The following is a 20,555-nucleotide window of genomic DNA, read 5'->3' as shown; positions in this document are numbered from 1 at the left end:
TTACAGAACGTAAAGGCTTATTGAATTTTAAGTTTCCTATAGCTACAACAAAAGGAAGTGGAACACAGGCTTGTATAAAATATGATTGATTATAGTGAAAGAAATAATTATTATGACTACGATTGGTCCCTATGAAATGTTCGGTCCAAGTCCCAAGTTCCTCCATGCTTGCAGCAAGTTTCTAGATGTCCCATTGTTCAGGCCCAATCTGTTCATCGAGGATGATTTGAGGACGATGGGGGGGGGGGGCATTCCATTGTCAAGCCAGCCAAGAAGTCCTTTGTCATGATAATGTTCCATAGTAGTTTTAGTAACTTTTCATGCTACTTGAGTAACATAATCACACACAGTGCTGTTAATATCATCTGAGCAGTTAGATAACCACATACCATAGGGTCCCCAATCGACAATTGTATGATTAGCCATAAACATTAATTTTCCTGATTTTTCTTGACATCTGTCCCAATGAACAGGGGCATATTTAAAGTTCTTATGGGTAAACCCTTTGCATAGTGTTCTTTCTTCTTTCCCTAACTCTTTCCCTAAAGTTTCAGTAGTATCAACATAGTTGATGGACAAAGAAAGGGCAGTAAATAATCCAAGCAACATCCGAAAGTCCTCTTTTGGAGGCAGGGTGAAAGCCCAAGTTTGTTGGCTAATGTTTATGCATAATTCTGCTGGGTCCATACACAAAGGAAGGACTTCATAACCTAGAAAGATATTAATTAGTTTCCCTTCTTCTTCAGGGCATGAGAGCCCTTTAAAGCTCCAAGGAGAAGGCATATGTATGGAGCTATTGGTTCAAACGATTGGTCCTTTTTCCGTCCATTCTATGCTGCTGCTAAGTCACGTCAGTCGTGTCCGACTCTGTGCGACCCCATAGACGGCAGCCCACTAGGCTCCTCCATCCCTGGGATTCTCCAGGCAAGAATACTGGAGTGGGTTGCCATTTCCTTCTCCAGTGCATGGAAGTGAAAAGTGAAAGTGAAGTCGCTCAGTCGTGTCCGACTCTTCGCGACCCCGTGGACTGTGGCCTACCAGGCTCCTCCGTCCATGGGATTTTCCAGGCAAGAGTACTGGAGTGGGGTGCCACTGCCTTCTATAACCTGAAGTAAAAGGGGGTTGGGTATGTAAGTCCAGTAATTATGATTTCTTGATTCAACTAGAGCAAGGGAGGCATAAGCAAGCAAAACAAGTGGGGCAGCAAAAAATATTTTCAGGATTCCGAGGCATTTCTGTTGAGAAACCAAATTTTTGGCTTGATTAGTAAGAGTTTATATTTGTCCCCAAGTGGGGAGATCATAAGGTTGATGCTGCCGGGGGCAGTGCTTTCTGGAGATCTTTAGAGCCACCGTGGCCCGTATTGGAATTTCTACTTCCTGGGATTTTTGTTGTTTTGTCTCTACTTTGAAGGCTGGGGGCCCCTCCGGTCTTCCATCTCCTCGAAATGTCTTTATGCTCCTGTCAAGACATTTTCCTGTGGTATGTTTAAAAAATTTAAAACAAACAAAGCTGTATTAACAATAGTAATAGCTTTAGAAAATTTCTTATGTTGGAATTTAGTAAAGTCTGCTTTAGATAAGGAAGACAGCAGTGTTCCTGTGTATATTCTCTTCTTTAATTTTTTTATTTGTAATTTTAGTGTGTGTTGTGCTCATTCAACTATGTCTTGTGTTTGTGGATTATAAGGAACGCCTGTAACATGTTTAATAGAAAAGGATTGTAAAAATTGTTTGAAATATCTTGAAGTGTAGGCTGGGCCATTATCTGTTTTTAAAAGCCATATTCCAAGAAAACTTGGTTCTTTTATCAGGAAGAGAAAAGAAAATTCCAGATTGGTATCAGCTCATATTTACTGTGAAACATTAGTTATTTACTTAGTCAAAGTAATAATAAAAGATCTCAAAGGCAGTCTAATGACTTAAGAAACTTGAATCGTGCATAAAACTCGCTTTCAATTGCTATAAACCCCTTTTATATTTTTTGTATTTATCATTCTATATGTCCACTCACAGAATAGCCAGCCACCTGTAAGTTCAGATTTATTTATTTATTTATTTTTAATTTAGAACTGTTTGATTTGTAAGTGCTTACTTTTCTTTAGGCCAGATAAACAGACCTTGTTGACTAACTGGCCTTTAGCAATTTTGTCCAAGGACAAAGAGTGAGACATACATAAATCTGGACAGAGACTTTATAGATTTTATATTTAAAATGTTTTTGCCCAGTTTTTTCCTTGGCTTCAAGTTCCACCAATTTTCTCATGCCTGGAGTTTCAGATGGAGTGAGCTGTATATCTCAAGGACATGATAAGAGTTAACTTCAGGTTTTTCTCAGACATGTTTTTGTTTCTCAAGCAGGATCAGAGCTCAAAAACAAAATGTTTTTTAATAAGCCAGTTTTTACCTAATTGTAGGTGCAAAAAGAAACAATTTTGCAATTTCTAAAAGACTTCATTTTAATCAGTTTTTTCTGGAGTCTAAAGAATATCGTGACAATTCAGTTTCAAAAATGTCATTTCTCTTTTTTGTGGTTATAGTTTCAACCAGGCAGTGTTCAAATTGGCTCTGCTGACGGGGGTAGGTTGGCTGATAAGATGTTGTCCCAGCAGGGATTGTCTCTGTAAAATGGGTATAGATCTATTCTATTGGGTGTTTTAGTTGGGCGAGAAGTCTTGTGGGGGAATAAAGAGAGGCGGGTATAAATAATTTTAGAGGTAAATTAAGTCTAATGTGAGCAAGAAACTGTTTTTATAATTTATTTTGTATTAAATAGAGTTCCTCTCATGCCTCTTGAGAAAGTGAACGAGGGCTATTTAAATTAGGATCTCTTTTCAAAGTATGAAATAGATTAATCAGTTGATAATTAGCAATGCCTAATGAAGGTCTAATCCAGTTTATATCACCTAATAGTTTTTGAAAATCATTTAAAGTTGATAATTTATCAACATGAATCTATGTTAGGTGGGGAGTAATATGTTGTCTATTAACAACAATTCCTAAATAATGGTAAGGTATAGAGGTTTGAATTTTTTCAGGGGCAATAAGTAATCCAGAGTTCTTTAAGCATGGTTGAGCTATATCAAACATGTGTTGAGTTTTTAAAACAGATGGAGCCGAAAACAATATATCGTCCATATAATGAATAATAAGAAAGTCATGAAATTGTTTTCTCATAGGTTTAAGGGCTTCAGCTATGTAATATTGACACATGGTGGGAGAATTCATCATTCCTTGGGGCAGCACAGTCCATTGGTATCGTTTATGAGGCCCAGTATGCTTAGGATAAGGGAGGGAGAAAGTGAAATCTTTCCCAGTCTAAAGGGTGTAGGGGTATATTGAAAAAACAATCTTGTATATCAATAATAATAATAATAATATGTCAATTTTGAGGAATAGTGGCAGATGATGGGTTTCCTGGTTGGAATGTACCCATAGGTTTCATAGATGCATTAACTTTTCTAAGGTCTGTTAAGAGGCGCCATTTGTTAGATTTGTTTCTTATAACAAAAATAGAGTTCCAAGGAGAGCAAGATTCCTCAATATGTATCAATTCTAATTGTGTGTCTATAAGTTCTTTAGCAGCCTGTAGTTTTTCTTTCCTAAAGGGGCCATTGTTCTGTCCAAATAGGCTCTTCATTCTTCCAAGTTATTTTAATGATTGCTTTGTTTGTTAAATGAGCAGTGGCCCCTAGAAAAAATGTGGAATGTATGTCTGAGTTTGCCATTGCATGAGTCCCTGCCTATTAGATTAAGGGGTGCATTTATCACATAAGGTCTTAATGTTGCAAGTTGGCCTTCTGGCCCCTCACATGCGAATATTTGAACATTATGATAGACTTCTTGCATATTGGTTTGAGAAATTCCTGCAATTTGGCAAGAGACCTTTTGTATAGGCCAGGGTTTAGGCCATAAGTATTTGGAAATAATAGTAATATCAGATCCAGTGACGAGGAGATCAGAAAATCTTTTACCATTAATGTTGATATTTATATTTAATCAGGTATTTTCAGATACCAATTATGTCCGTCAAGATTGTTTTTGATTTGTACTGCCAAATCTGCCTGTCCGTACATTATTAGAGTAGTTAATAGAAATGTAAGGCCAAAGAAGTAATTGCGCAATTTTGTCCCTCCTTTTGTATTTCCATAGAATGTGAGATGACATCATAATTTGAATCTCTCCTTTATAATCTGAATCAACTACTCCAGGGTGAACAGTAATTCCTTTAGAAGTCAAACTAGATTGGCTATGTAAAAAACGGAAAGTTTGTGGGAGCAGGGGTCCATAAAGTCCGGTAGGTATTCTACAAGGGACTGCTTGAAGGTAAAGGAAAAAATCATTTAGAATTGGTATATGAATGGCAGCACTGTCAGATGTTGAGGATTTGAGGGAAAAGATAGAATTTGTCTATGGTTTTTGTAGAAGGGGACCTGGGGGTCCCCTGCTTGAAGTTTCCCGGAATAGCTTTTCCTTCAATATCAAATTTAGATTTACAGTTTTTGGCCCAGTGCATTCCTCTATGGCAGCGAGGGCAGATTCTTGGAAGTTTTTTATTAGCTTTCTTAGGGCAGTCTCTTTTTAAATGGTTCTTATCTCCACATGTAAAGCATCCTTTATTCCCCTTTCTAAAGGCAACAGCCATTGTCTCAGCTAGCATTTGCATCTCTTGAGTTTCTGATCCTAGATTGTGGCAAGCCTTCAAATAATCAATAATAGTCCCAGTCTCTCGACCTGGAGTGATAGCTTTTTGACATTTCTGATTTGCATTCTCATAAGCAAGTAATTTTTTTTTTTTTTAGCTGTTTTTTGGCTTCTTCTCTAATTACAGTACAGGAAATAGCAGTTTCTAATCTAGCTAAAAAATCGGCATGACTTTTATTAGGTCCTTGTAATATTTTATTGTAGCTATTTGCAGGCTCTCCTTGAGGAGTCATTTGATCCCAAGCTTCAAGGGCCACTGTTTTTAATTGTACATGCAACAAGGGAGGGCATTGTATTTGAGCTTCTATGGCATCAAATTGTGCGGTGCCAGCTAACATTCCAAAAGTAATTTGGTTTTGGGGAGTGCCAGCTCGAGCATTCTTGTTAGCGTGATCTCTGGCTATGTTGTGAAAGATATTTTCCTGGTTTAAGGAGAGTTAACTCTGGGGCCAAAGATAGGTTTTAGTCATTTAAGGCTTTGTGTGTGAAATCTTACTTAAAGTGACAGAACAGAGAAAGCTTCTGTCTTAGATATCAAAAAGGGGGTAGAAAGAGGATTTGTCTTATTACTTTAAGTGAGACCTTATATCTTTTTCAGTTAGTTATTGAGAATAGATAAAAATAATACTTTAACATTGTAAGAGTTCTATTTGGCCCTTTCCCAAGACATACATTCTGAGATAACTTTGGCATAAGATTAGTCAGAGAGAACAGATTCCATATAATGTCTCTGGGCAAGATATATTGTTGCTGTGCAATCAGGGGTACAAGTCTTGAGATACAAGATCCTAGGCAAGATTTGTTACAATTCTAATCATTAATGTAGAGCCTAAGAAAAGCATTTCCATGAGTAAGACATTGTGCTGTGTAATTATTAGTTTTGGACCTAAAGAAAGGTCAGTTTTCCGGCAAGATACATTGTTGCGTAGGGCTTAAAGAAAGCATGAGTGAGAATGTTTCCTTCCCATTTATAGGGCCTGGACTGTGTGTTAAGTTTTAATTCTTTCATTTTCTCCTGCTTTTAGGAGAATATGATTGTCAGGGAAAGGGGTGCAGAAATCTTTTTGTAACCTCTTCCTGCTGGGAAGGGGCATAGGTCTTAATTTGTTGAGGCAATAAACTGTAGGAGCATGAATAAGCCTTTTGTGATTCAAATGCTTAAGCCACTTAGATATAAAATTCACTATATAGTTACAGATATAAAAAGCAAACAGCAAGAATAAGACAACTACAATTATTACAGTCAAGATAGTTTTCCACCAATTAAAGAGAAAAATAGTGGGGCTTTCCAGCTGTTTAACCCGTGTCTCAGTACTTACCAGCCTCAATAGGCTCTGGGTCATTCCAGCCAAACTGCCATGTATACCAGTCCCTGTTCTGGGCGCCACCTGTTGGGGTCCTTTAATGGACCGGGAATTGGTGGTCTGGAGTCGACGATAAGAAAATGATGAATGGATAAGGAAGCTGTGGTACATATACACAATGGAATATTACTCAGCCATTAAAAAGAATACATTCGAATCAGTTGTAATGAGGTGGATGAAACTGGAGCCTATTATACAGAGTGAGTAAGCCAGAAAGAAAAACACCAATACAGTATACTAACACATATATATGGCATTAAGTTAATCAGTAAAGATAACCCTGTATGTGAGACATCAAAAGAGACACAGATAAATAGAACAGTATTATGGACTCTATGGGAGAGGGCGAGGGTGGGATGATGTGGGAGAATGGCATGGAAGCATGTAAATTATCATATGTGAAATGAATCGCCAGACCAGGTTCGACGCATGATACAGGGTACTTGGGGCTGGTGCACCGGGATGACCCAGAGGGATAGGATGGGGAGGGAGGTAGAAGAGGGGTTCTGGAAGGGGAAAACATGTACACCCATGGTGGATTCATGTCAATATATGGCAAAACAAATGCAATATATTAAAGTTAAAAAAATAGAAAATAAAGTAATTGAAAAAAAACAGAAATAAAATGAAAGAGAGAAAGATAGATAGAAAAGGAAAGAGAGAGAGAGAAAGAAAGACATGGGCCCCATGCCTCTGATGGAGGAAGGGTACTTTAATGATCTTTCTATGAGTATATATATGCTGTGTTACAAGAAATTTCTTTTGACAGTGACAAAGGTCAGAAAACCAAACGTACAGCAACCATTACCAAGGGAACAAGGGAATAATAATAACCACAAGGTCAGGAGACAAACCATATCTCAAGACAGAGGATTGAGACTAACTAGCTTTGCCTAAGGAGAATGTTTACTGAAGGAGACCCGAGCCTGTCTCATTCCATGACCTCTGCCCTGGGAGCAGCTTGCTATTCCACTTGATAAGGAACAAAGGTTTTATGAGAAACAGCACGTAGAAATCCTCCTGTTAAACATCCCCTGATAAATACCTTTTGCTTCTGTTAGGTCGATGCCATTTTTGTCCTTTATTGTGTCCGTCTTTGCATGAAATGTTCCCTTGGTATCTTTAAGTTTCTTGAAGACATCTGTAGTCTTGTTTTCCTGTATTTCTTTGCCTTGATCACTGAGGAAGGCTTTCTTATCTCTTCTTGCTATTCTTTGGGTCTCTTCATTCAAGTGGGTATATCTTTCCTTTTCTCCTTTGCCTAATCCAACTAATCAAATGGATCACATGGACCCTAGCCTTGTCTAACTCAATGAAACTACGAGCCATGCCATGTAGGGCCACCCAAGATGGATGGGCGTGGTGGAGAGTTCTGACAGTGTGTGGCCCACTGGAGAAGGGAATGGCAAACCCCTTCAGTATTCTTCCCTTGAGAAGCCCATGAACAGTATGAGAAGGCAAAAATATATGACAATGAAAGATGAACTCCCCATGTTGGTTGGTGCCCAGTATGTTACTGGAGAAAAGTGGAGCTGTAACTCCAGAAAGAATGAAGAGATGGAGTCAAAGCAAAAACAACACCCGGTTGTGGATATGACTGGTGATGGAAGCAAAGTCCAATGCTGTAAAGAACAATATTGCATATGAAACTGGAATGATAGATCTGTGAATCAAGGCAAATTGGAAATGGCCCAACAGGAGATACAGAAGAACTGTACAAAAAAGATCTTCATGACCCAGATAATCACGATGGTGCGATCACTCACCTAGAGCCAGACCTCCTGGAACGTGAAGTCAAGTGGGCCTTAGAAAGCATCACGATGAACAAAGCTAGTGAAGGTGATGGAATTCCAGTTGAGCTATTTCAAATCCGGAAAGATGATGCTGTGAAAGTGCTACACTCGATATGCCGGCAAATCTGGAAAACTCAGCAGTGGCCACAGGACTGGAAAAGGTCAGTTATCATTCCAATCCCAAAGAAAGGCAATGCCAAAGAATGCTCAAACTACCGCACAATTGCACTCATCTCACACACTAGTAAAGTAATGCTCAAAATTCTCCAAGCCAGGCTTCAGCAATACATGAACCGTGAACTTCCAGATGTTCAAGCTGGTTTTAGAAAAGGCAGAGGAACCAGAGATCAAATTGCCAACATCTGCTGGATCATTGAAAAAGCAAGAGCATTCCAGAAAAACAACTATTTCTGCTTTATTGACTATGCCAAAGCCTTTGACCATGTGGATCACAATAAACTGTGGAAAATTCTTAGAGAGATGGGAATACCAGACCATCTGATCTGTCTGTTGAGAAACCTGTATGCATGTCAGGAAGCAACAGTTAGAACTGGACATGGAACAACAGACTGGTTCCAAATAGGAAAAGGAGTACGTCAAGGCTGTATATTGTCACCCTGCTTATTTAACTTATATGCAGAGTACATCATGAGAAACGCTGGGCTGGAAGAAGCACAAGCTGGAATCAGGATTGCTGGGAGAAATATCAATAACCTCAGATATGCAGATGACACCACACTTATGGCAGAAAGTGAAGAAGAACTAAAGAGCCTCTTGATGAAATGATAGAGGAGAGTGAAAAAGTTGGCATAAAGCTCAACGTTCAGAAAACTAAGATCATGGCATCTGGTCCCATCACTTCATGGGAAATAGATGGGGAAACAGTGTCAGACTTTATTTTTGGGGGCTCCAAAATCACTGCTGATGGTGATTGCCGCCATGAAATTAAAAGATGCTTACTCCTTGGAAGGAAGGTTATGACCAACCTAGATAGCTTATTTAAAAGCAGAGACATTACTTTGCCAACAAAGGTTCGTCTAGTCAAGGCTGTGGTTTTTCCAGTGGTCATGTATGGATGGGAGAGTTGCATGGTGAAGAAAGCTGAGCGCCAAAGAATTGCTGCTTTTGAACTGTGGTGTTGGAGAAGACTCTTGAGAGTCCCTTGGACTGCAAGGAGATCCAACCAGTCCATCCTAAAGGAGATCAATCCTGGGTGTTCATTGGAAGGACTGATGTTGAAGCTGAAACTCCGATACTTTGGCCACCTGTTGCAAGGAGCTGACTCATTTGAAAAGACCCTGATGCTGGCAAAAATTGAAGGCAGGAGGAGAAGGGAACACCAGAGGATGAGATGGTTGGATGGCATCACTGACTCAATGAACATGAGTTTGAGTAGACTCTTGGCGTCGGTGATGGGCTGGGAGGCCTGGTGTGCTGCAGTTCATGGGGTTGCAAAGAGTCGGACACGACTGAGCGACTGAACTGAACTGAACAAGCACCATCATGAATTTAAGGAGATGATGTGAAAATAAAATTAATAGATAAACCAAAGTTACCTTCTGGTATAGTGGTAATCAGAGAGGTATAAATGAGGCTATTGCCAAATGTTGGGAGATATATATTCTGAAATGTTTCCTAATTAGGCCCCGTGTCCGCGTGTCCATACACGAAATTAAACATGCCTCAGACCAAGATTAGAATGTTCCATTGTACATGTTTCCCATGAAAATCAATTATGTAGGCTTTTCTTTGCTTAATACTACAGTATTGATATTTGACATTTATTTCTAGTATTGTAAACTATAGAGATCAAGGTCTGTGCCAGTGCCCCTTTTGTTTTCAAATTATGTAAAAATTAGTGTGAATTAAAAAAAAGTATTTATTTATCTATTTTTTTACTTTGCAATATTGTATTGGTTTTGCCATACATTGACATGAATCCACCATGGGTGTACATGTGTTCCCCTTCCAGAACCCCCCTTCCACCTCCCTCCCCATCCCGTCCCTCCGGGTCATCCTGGTGCACCAGCCCCGAGCACCCTGTATCATGCATCGAACCTGGACTGGCGATTCGTTTCACATATCATAATCTACATGCTTCAATGGCATTCTCCCATATCATCCCACCCTCGCCCTGTCCCATGTTCTATACATCTATGTCTCTTTGCTGTCTCGCATACAGGGTTATCTTTACCATCTTTCTAAATTCCATATGTATGCATTAGTATACGGTATTGGTGTTTTTCTTTCTGGCTTCACTCTGTATAATAGGCTCCAGTTTCATCAACCTCATTAGAACTGATTTGAATGTATCTTTTTTTAAAAAAAAACTTTCTCTCTCTCTTTTTTTCGCTTTATTTTATTTTTTGTATTTATTTATTTTAGTTGGAGGCTAATTACTTTACAATATTGTAGTGGTTTTTGCCATACATTGATATGAATCAGCCATGGGTTTGCTGTAATATTCCATTGTGTATATGCACCACAGCTTCCTTATCCATTCGTCTGCTGATGGACATCTAGGTCGCTTCCATGTCCTGGCTATTATAAACAGAGCTGTGATGAACATTGGGGTACACGTGTCTCTTTCAATTCTGGTTTCCTCGGTGTGTATGCCCAACAGTGGGATTCCTGGGTCATATGGCAGTTCTGTTTCCAGTTTTTTGAGAAATCTCCACGCTGTTCTCCATAGTGGCTGTACTAGTTTGCAATTTTTTTTGCTTTTGTTTTAACTATTCTCATACTTATCTGTGAGATTTAAATGAATCAAGTTGTACTTCTTCAGCATGCTAAAGAACTTTTCATATTTAAAGGAAATTGGTTAGTTAAAGAAAATTTGATCTTGATGGTTAAATAAAGGGTTTCTCGGGTGGCTCAGCAATAAAGAATCTGCCTACCATTGCTGGCGATGCAGGAGACCTGAGTTCGATCCCTGGATTGGGAAAATCCCCTGGAGTAGGAAATGACAACCCGCTCTAGTATGTTTGCCTGCAGAATCCCGTGGACAGAGGCACCTGGCAGGCTAGAGTCCATGGGGTCGCAAAGTCAGACACTGCTGAGCAACTAACATGCTTGAGAAGACACACACATCGGCACAGCTCGCATATTCACATCTTAGGACATAAACATTCCCTTCTCTCTTTGCAACTGCATTAAGTAACATGCATGTCTCATAATGCCTGAAAAACAAACAGACAAGACGTTTCTTGGTCACCATCTGTTCCCCAGCGCTTGAGGGCACCCTTCCATCTATAGAGTTCACACAGTCAGCTTCACAACCATGACTCACACCGTTCACTGCACATTGGAGACCAGACCCCATGTCAGAAATCAGCAGTCTCATTGTTTTCAGTTTAGGCCGATTGTGCTTGCTTGACATAAATTATAGTGGAGACCTCTTTGCAACTGTCAGTACATTCAAGCCAACGGACATATGCTTTCAGGGGACCTCCTTCCTCAATCTTCTCCTTGTTATCTGCAGCCGTGGAAACGGTTTGCCACTCTCCTGTAATCTAAAAAGTCTAAGTCTCCATAAACATCATTCAGTCTTTTCACTGGATTCTCACCAACACCCAACACAATCTTTGCCTCTGCATTTACCTCAGAAGAGAAGAAAATTCAATCTTATTAAGCAAGGTAGGATTCCACCCCCTGCCTTGCAGAAGAATATGAAATGAAATAATCATTCATATTTGAGCAGAAAGCATAGAATTTGAGTTTCTTGAATTAGCGAAAGCAGCAACATTAAAAACCATGACAGTTCTTAGCTCCCTGAATGATAGCATGGTAACTTTTTTTTCACATACAGACAAATAAGATGAAAAAAAAAATACAGAGCAGAAAGACAGAGGGTTGTATTATGTTCATGTAGATAGGTGGACCATGGCATATCTGTACAATCTGCTCATACATATAAACAAGGCTATCGCTCTCTCACAGGATGTATGAAGTATTTCAAAGACACTGATACTTATATTCTTTTATATCCTCAGATTCCAAAATGGGACAAACAGTCCGAGACTCATAGCCCCAACTCCCATGTTATTTGTTTAGCATTGAAGAGATCAGTTTAAGCTCATGTTCTACAACTAAAGACGGTACTGTCCGGTTTATGAAGATTAACGTGTGGGTTCTTTACCAGGAATTGGTTGTCAGGGCATCCGTCAGAGGAGTCTGTATTTCTTTGTTTTGAAATTGAAGTATAGTTGATGTACATTATTATAGAAGTTAGCGACGTACCATATACTGATTTCCAATTTTATTTAGCCACTCAGTAGTGTCTGACTATTGCAACCCCATGGAATGTAACCCACAACCCACAAGGCTGCTCTGTCCATGGGATTTTGTGAGAAAGCATACTGGAATGGGTTGCTGTTTCCTTCTCCAGAGGATCTTCCTGATCCAGAAATTGAACCTGGGTCTCCTGCATTGCAGGCAGATCCTTTCCTGACTGAACTACAAGGAGTTTTTGTTTAGTTACAATTACCTGAAGAGATCCTGCGGTTTAAAGAAAGATGTAATGAACAGTATGGTGACTGTAATTAATAATATATCACGTATACTTGTCATTCGCTTAGAACATAGCTTTTAAATGTTTTTATCTCACTCACAACACACACACAGGGTAACTACATGATGAAACAGACGTGTTCCCTCACTTGTTTCTTATTAAAATCACAAGTGGTTTTTACTTTTTGATTGCACCTTCCTACTCCTTAACTCCTGGAAAACTTTAAGAGCACACTGATGCACACTGATTAAACTCAGTCCTGTTGCTATTGTATTGTTCAGGCCCTCAGCGTATCCAACTTTTTGCAACCCCATGGAATGCAGCACCCCAGGCTTTCCTGTCCTTCACCATATCCCAGAGTTTGCTCATACTCATGTCCGTTGCGTTGGTGATGCCATCTAACCATCTCGTCCTCTGCCATCCCCTTCTCCTGCCTTCAATCTTTCCAAGCATTAGGATTGTTTCCAGTGAGTTGGCTCTTCGCATCCAGTGGCCAAAGTATTGGAGCTTCACTGTTGGCATCAGTCCTTTCAGTGAATATTGAGGATTGATTTCCTTTAGGATCGACTGGCTTGATCTCCTTGCAGTTGCAGGGACTCTCAAGAGTCTTCTCCAACACCACAGTTCAGAAGCATCAGTTCTTCAGTGCTTAGCTTTCTTTATGGTCCAACTCTTACATCTATACTGGAAAAACCATAGCTTTGACTAGATGGATGTTTGTTGGCAAAGTAATGTGTCTCCTTTTTAATACACTACCTACATTTGTCATAGCTTGTCTTTGAAGGAGCAAGTGTCTTTTAATTTCATGGCTGTAGTCACCGTGCCATAGACCCCTCTTCTCTAGGATTGGATATATTGTCAACTGGGAGAAAGACCTTGAAAATAATTTTTGAAGATAAAATATTTTTTAGTGGCTCATGTTTCCTGTTTGGGTCCTAAGATCACTTTCGTTATTTAAACTGCCGCCATTTCACTTTAAATTCTTGAAACTATTTTAGTGGTCTGTCTCCCTGGTCACACTTGTTATTGTACCTCATTATTATATTTAAGAGCATTTGTGTAAACCTTCCTTGCATTCAATAACAAACTCTGTTTATATTGCAAAAGCTTTGAGTAATGTCTCTTCCATTACTCTTATGTGGAAAACGTAAGAGGGTTTTATAATTAACACCTGAATTTGTGTCTGTCCACACAATACTGTCTACTTCAGTCAGCAAAACTGCATTGTCATTTAGTAAGTTTTGATTTTGGCTGCATTTCTCCTGTGACCTGCCACCTATCCATACTCAGCTTTTGATTTCATTTTCATGTGGTTCAGATACCTGAGAGCTCAGAGATATAGAGAGAGCAAGGTGCACATGTTCCCATAGACTCTTGTAGCAAAATAACTTGGGGAATAGAAACCCACATAGACACCTAAATGAAATTATTATTATTATTATTATTATTATTTTACAGTAGTTTGGAGTTGATGTGGAGCAGGCCATGAAACGGTTCCTATTGCCAAATTTTCAAAATGTATTTATGAAGTGCCCCTTTTAAACCAGAGCAAATGAGAGAATGATGTTAGAACAAGGCATTCGTTCAGAGAAAGGAGCTGAGGGCTGGAGTCCCTGAAAATAAATGAGATGCCCACAGCAGTGGTGGTGAATGGTGAACAGAAAAGACAAATTCTATTCTGTCCCAAATAAAGACTAAAAATTATCGTTTTCCTTGCCAGCATACTGTAAGTTCAGTTCAGTTCAGTCGCTCAGTCGTGTCAGACTCTTGGCGATCCCATGAAACGCAGCACGTCAGGCCTCCCTGTCCATCACCAACTCCTGGAGTTTACCCAAACTCATGTCCATTCAGTTGGTGATGCCATCTAACCATCTCATCCTCTGTCGAGCATAATGTAGGTGCTTTGAAATATTTCGACTAACTGAGAAACTAAGAAACTAAGATCATGGCATCTGGTCCCATCACTTCGTGGGAAATAGATGGGGAAACAGTGGAAACAGTGTCAGACTTTATTTTTGGGGGCTCCAAAATCACTGCTGATGGTGATTGCAGCCATGAAATTAAAAGACGCTTACTCCTTGGAGGGAAGGTTATGGCCAACCTAGATAGCATATTTAAGAGCAGAGACATTACTTTGCCAACAAAAGTCCATCTAGTCAAGGCTATGGTTTTTCCAGCGGTCATGTATGGATGTGAGAGTTGGACAGTGAAGAAGGCTGAGCGCCGAAGAATTGATGCTTTTGAACTGTGGTGTTGGAGAAGACTCTTGAGAGTCCCTTGGACTGCAAAGAGATCCAGTCAGTCCATCCTAAAGGAGATCAGTCCTGGGTGTTCATTGGAAGGACTGATGTTGAAGCTGAAACTCCAATACTTTGGCCACCTGATGGAAAGAGTTGACTCATTGGAAAAGCCCCTAATGCTGGGTAGGATTGGGGGCAGGAGGAGAAGGGGACGACAGAGGATGAGATGGTTGGATGGAATCACTGACTCAATGGACATGGGTTTGGGTAGACTCCGGGAGTTGGTGATGGACAGAGAGGCCTGACATACTGCAATTCATGGGATCTCAAAGAGTCGGACACGACTGAGCGACTGAACTGAACTGAACTGAACTGAGAAATACTTAATTTGGCATAAACTCGCATTGGGCTTCCCTGATAGCTCAGTTGGTAAAGGATCTGCCTGCAATGCAGGAGACCCTGGTTTGATTCCTGGGTCGGAAAGATGCACTGGAGAGGGGATAGGCTACCCACTCCAGTATTCTTGGGCTTCCCTGGTGGCTCAACTGGTAGAGAAGCTGCCTGCAATGTGGGAGACCTGGGTTTGGTCCCTGGGTTGGGAAGATCTCCTGGAGAAGGGAAAGGCTACCCACTGCAGTATTCTGGCCTGGAGAATTCTGTGGACTGTATAGTCCACAGGGTCACAAACAGTTGGACAGGACACAGTGACTTTTACTTACCTGCTTACTATAAACTTTCCTCAAGGGATCTGTAGTCTATTTATGAAACAATTGAGAAAATTGTATTATAAAATGTGGTGAGGTAGATAAATATAGAACACAAAGATGAATACATTACCAAAAGCAAGAAAGTAAGGAGGAAGAAACTATTTGGATTAAATACGGAAGGATGAAAAATAAATAAATACGGAAGGCTGAACGGTGTGTCCTTAAGCAGAAATGTGGGTATTTGGCCTGAAAGTTAGGATGGCATCAGTATTTTTTTTTTTTTTTTTTTGGCTGTGTCGACTCTTCGTTGCTCCATGGCACGTGTGATCTTGGTTCTCCGACCATGGGTGGAACCCAACATTCTGTGCTTTGGAAGGTGCAGTCTTAACTGCTGGACCACCAAGACAGTGGCTGCATCAGTATTGTTGAATTTCAAGACAAGAACCATGTAAGATTTGGTTCTTTATCCCCTGGAGATTGCTAAAAATGTTGAAGCAGGAAGTGACACGGTGAAGCGCGTTTACCTGGATTCTGAGTGAAAGGCGCCTTGGGCATGGGGTGAGCCGTGTTGCTAAGCTTCCGGGTGACGGTGGACTTACGTCTCGAGAATATTGACATCTTAGGAGGCATGGTAGGGGAGTGGTGTTTCATCTGAGCTATAAAGTAGCAGAAGGAAGTCACTGCTTCTGGGCTCCGTTTCTGCACCCCCACCCTGGCCCGTTCCCTGCAGGGTCAGAGCTCCCGCTGACCTCTGGTTACTGTGTGTCCTACTGAGGACCGGTCACCATGTGGCTGGTGGGATCCTGGGAATGGAAGTGGACGGAGACACACCCTTCTGGGAGCCGAGGCCTGCGGTTCTTTTCTTTGTACGGGGATTGACTGTGATTTGATTCCCTCCTTCCTGCCTCTTACCACTTTATTAAAAAAAAAAATGGAAGTATCTTTGATTTCCATTGTTGTGTTAGTTGCTGCCATGCAGCAGTGATTCAGTTATAGACATAGACAACGTCTAGTGTTTGCCAGATTCTGTTCCAGTATAGATTGGTATGAGATATTGAATCTAGTTCCCTGTGCTGTGCAGAAGCACCTTGTTGTCCCTCTCAGTGCTTCTGGCTCATCTTTAGAATGTTCTAGAACCCTGGTTGTCCTGGTACCCTGTTATCTATTGGCCTGCATGCTCCTCCAGTGACAAGGAAAGTGTCTATCGGCATGTCTGTGTCTCCTTTAGGAGACTCGAAGGAAACAGCTCAATATCTATATACAACATAAGGTGTGACAGGTCATGGCAGTATTTATATGCCATAGGCAGTATTCCATATGTGTAAAGTTATGTATAGCTGCCTTGATTATACTGATACATTCAGGTATATAACACATGAGTGGAAACTATATAAACATTTATTTATTCACACACGGCAGCTCTGACTCTTTGTTGAGCATGCAGACTTTCTGTACTTGCTGCGAGTGGGGGCTTCTCTCTAGTTGCAGTGCAGCATTGTGTAGCTTATCTTTTTGTGGAGGCCGGGCTCCAAATTGTGGGATTCAGTAGCTGCTGCACATGGGCTCACTATTTATGGTATACGGGCTGAGGTGTCCCAAGGTATGTGGAATCTTCCTGGACGTGGGATGAAACCCGTGTACCCTGCATTGGCAGGTGGAGTCTTTACCACTGGGCCCTCACACAAGTCCATTATTTATTCATAAATTAAATACATCATGTAAATAACGTGCATATTTGTGTACATTTTATTATATGACTCTCACAATTATATGATCAATTAAACATTAAATATATATTTAAGTACAACTACTCATTGTTATTATAGTATCTATTGATAACACTCAACGCTGTCTCCATTTATAATGATACAATATTCATAAGTTTATATTGTAAGTTTTATGGAAATTTACTTCTGTATTTATAAATAAGTAAATAATAAAGTTGCATTTCTATTTATAGTATATTTAGGAAATGGTGTATTTATTAAATTCATCTGGTGTAATACACACCTGCATATAAAGCTGTGTCTTTCTTTTATTCTCTGTGAAGAAGAATTACAGAGTCAGGGAATGTGGGCCCACCATCCCATGAGTGAATCCTGAAATATGTTTTAGAATTAAAAAAAAATTTGGATTTCAACGAATTAATGTACCTCACTTAGTTAAGAAAAAATGAACTCTCTTTGCATATTAATGGAAGAAATGCCTCCCCTTTTGCAGAAGCACAGTCTCCAAAGGATCTAGTGTGTTGGGAACAGTCATGAGGTGTTTACTGCTTGGTAGTGTTTTCTCAAGGATGAAATGGCAGCAGCTGTCACCCTGACTCAGCAATTCATACACCTCCTGACCACACCCCCACTTTCTGCTGGCCTTATGAGCAAGTTATGGAAACTCTGAATCCTTCTGTGCTCGAGAAAAGTCACCGCTTCACTCATCAGGTTATTAGAGAAACGTCTGTAAAGTGTAGCACATGTGGTGTCTGTGTGCAATCTGGGAGCATTTTGTTCTCATCAGCTACAGAGTTGTCCCCATGTATTTCAATCCAGAACCAAGAAAAATGGCACGTGCGCACACACAAACACACAGACAGACACACACACACACAGACACACAGAAACAGACACACAAACACATAGACACATACACAAACATACACAAACTAACACACAGACACATACAGACATGTGCAAACACACACACACTATTTTCATCACTGTAGCTCTAGGCATTACAGTCCTGTTAAATAAAAGGAGTTTATTAAAAAGTTTGTTCCTCCAAGACATATACAGGCAGTTTCAAACCATGAAAAGTATTTGATGCTTTAATATAATGAATTAACATATAACATATAATTTTTCATAGATATAATTTGTTATAGGTATAGTTTATTGTATATGGGGAGAAGGAAACAGCAACCCACTCCAGTATTCCTGCCTGGAGAACTCCATGGACAGAGGAGCCTGGTGGGTTACAGTCCATGGGGTTACAAAGAGTCAGACATGACTGAGCAACTAACACACATTATGTATGGACTATATATATAAAGTATATAATTAATATAGAATCACCTGAGAGACGTCCGGTAGATGTCTGCAGTAAAATGAAGCCCATGGGACGGAACGAATACCAACAGGCACTTAGAGACCCGAGAAATACCAGACTTAAACCCAGCCATGCAGTGACCTGCAACAAGTACGAATGAACTATACACCTAAATGAAACAGAAGGCAGATTGTCTTTTGTATTCTCGAAGGAAGACAGAACTACATGTATTCTTTTCTTTTTTTTCTTTGCCTTTGTCTTGATTATTCTAGGCTTCTCTACAAACATTTTATTTATTTATTTGTTTAAAATAAATGTATGTATTTTAGTTGGGGGCTAATTACTTTCCAATATTGTAATAGTTTTTGTCATACATTGACATGAATCAGCCATGGGTTTACATGTGTTCCCCTTCCTGGACCCCCCACCCACCTCCCTCCCCATCCCATCCCTCTGGGTCATCCCATTGCTCCGGCCCTGAGCATTTGTCTCATGCATCGAACGTGGAATGGTGTTCTCTTTCACATATGATAATATACATGTTTCAATGCTATTCTCCCAGAACGTCCCACCCTCACCTTCTCCCTCAGAGTCCATAAGACTGTTCTATGCATCCGTGTCTCTTATTCTGTCTCGCATATACGGTTATCGTTACCATCTTTCACATTCCATATATATGCATTAGTATACTGTATTGGTGTTTTTCTTTCTGGCTTACTTCACTCTGTATAATGGGCTCCAGTTTCAACCATCTCAATAGAACCGATTCAAATGTATTCTTTTTAATGACTGAGTAATATTCCATTGTGTATATGTACCACAGCTTCCTTATCCATCCGTCTGCTGATGGACACTAGTACAGCCACTATGGAGAACAGTGTGGAGATTCCTTAAAAAACTGGGAATAGAACTGCCATATGACCCAGCAATCCGACTGCTGGGCATACACACCGAGGAAACCAGAATTGAAAGAGACGCGTGTACCCCAGTGTTCATCACAGCACTGTTTACAATAGCCAGGACATGGAAGCAATCTATAAACATTTTAGATTGGCCTGGTCATGACCATCCGAGCTCTGAGTATAAACTGAACTACCTGCGTTCTCATCTCAGTGCCTGGCACCCCTTCCTGCACAGAATCCACTTCCGATGGATCTTAGTGAAACCGAGCAGGACTCTGTGGCCCTTCCCCCCATGTCCTCCACCTGCCTTTTGTCTGTGGAAAAACTTGAGCCAGAGAATCAGTTTAACCAGAGAAGCGATAAACGCAGAAGCAAAAAAAAACATCCAACCATACTAAACACTAATAGTGTAGTCAGTGAGCGAATTCAAGGCCTTTCGTTTGTCCTCAAAGGTTGTAGACAGTATTCTGAGCCATGTCCTGGGAGCTGTCTTACAGACACTGAAACCCCCGCCAGGAGGACAAGTTACCTACAGGATAACCAGACTGTCGTCATGACATAAGTTGTCACAATTCTGAGAACGTGCCTCAGGAAGAGGGAAAGAAAATGACCGTGAAACTGATGATTGTTGTTGTTGAGTCGCTCAGTCGTGTCCTGAGTCTTTTCCAGGCCATGGACAGTAGCCCACCAGGCGCCTCTGTCCAGGGGATTCTCCAGGCAAGAATACTGGAGTGGGCTGTCATTTCCTTCTTTAGGGGATCTTCCTGACCCAGGGATCAAACCCACATCTCCTGCATTGGCAGGTGGGTTCTTGACTGCTGAGTCACTTTGGAAGCCCCGTTTTAGATCAGTATAGAGTAACAGATTTGAATTCTCATTTTTCACCTCTCTGGGGCAGTTGTTTCCATTATTGTTTTGAATGTAGGGCTGAACAAACTGTTCTGTTTTTTTGTTGTTTTTTTTTTAATTTACTGAGAACCAGTAATAAATTTACAGTCTTAGTTCACAGCAGAGTGCAGCCGCTGAAGCCGCTGCTCTGCATTTGTTTAATTTTAAAATACACACTAGTTATTTGTTGTGTTCTCTGCCTTTATCTACTGTGATATGAAGGCTTCTCGTGGTGGTGGTGATCTTGTTGAGTCTCATGGTCTATAGAGAAGAAGGTCAGTAGTGCTTCAGAAAAGGCAATGGCAGCCCACTCCAGTACTCTTGCCTGGAAAATCCCGTGGACGGAGGAGCCTGTTAGGCTGCAGTCCATGGGCTCGCAAAGAGTCAGACGTGACTGAGCGACTTC

General features: G+C 40.5%; 1 long non-coding RNA gene across 1 annotated transcript in view; it reads left to right on the top strand.

Moving 5' to 3' along the window:
- The window catches only part of LOC145537823 (uncharacterized), an 80,822-nt gene that overhangs the window by 50,630 nt on the left and 9,637 nt on the right, over positions 1-20,555 (top strand). The window contains exon 2 of the long non-coding RNA XR_014076442.1: positions 17,538-17,755. This is a non-coding gene — a long non-coding RNA (uncharacterized LOC145537823). The remainder of the gene's footprint in view (positions 1-17,537; positions 17,756-20,555) is intronic.

Source organism: Giraffa tippelskirchi, chromosome Y, assembly GCF_054371585.1.
Source record: "Giraffa tippelskirchi isolate mGirTip1 chromosome Y, T2T-mGirTip1v1.2.pri, whole genome shotgun sequence".
NCBI classification, from domain to species: Eukaryota; Metazoa; Chordata; class Mammalia; order Artiodactyla; family Giraffidae; genus Giraffa; species Giraffa tippelskirchi.
This window is presented reverse-complemented; position numbering and strand designations above follow the sequence as displayed.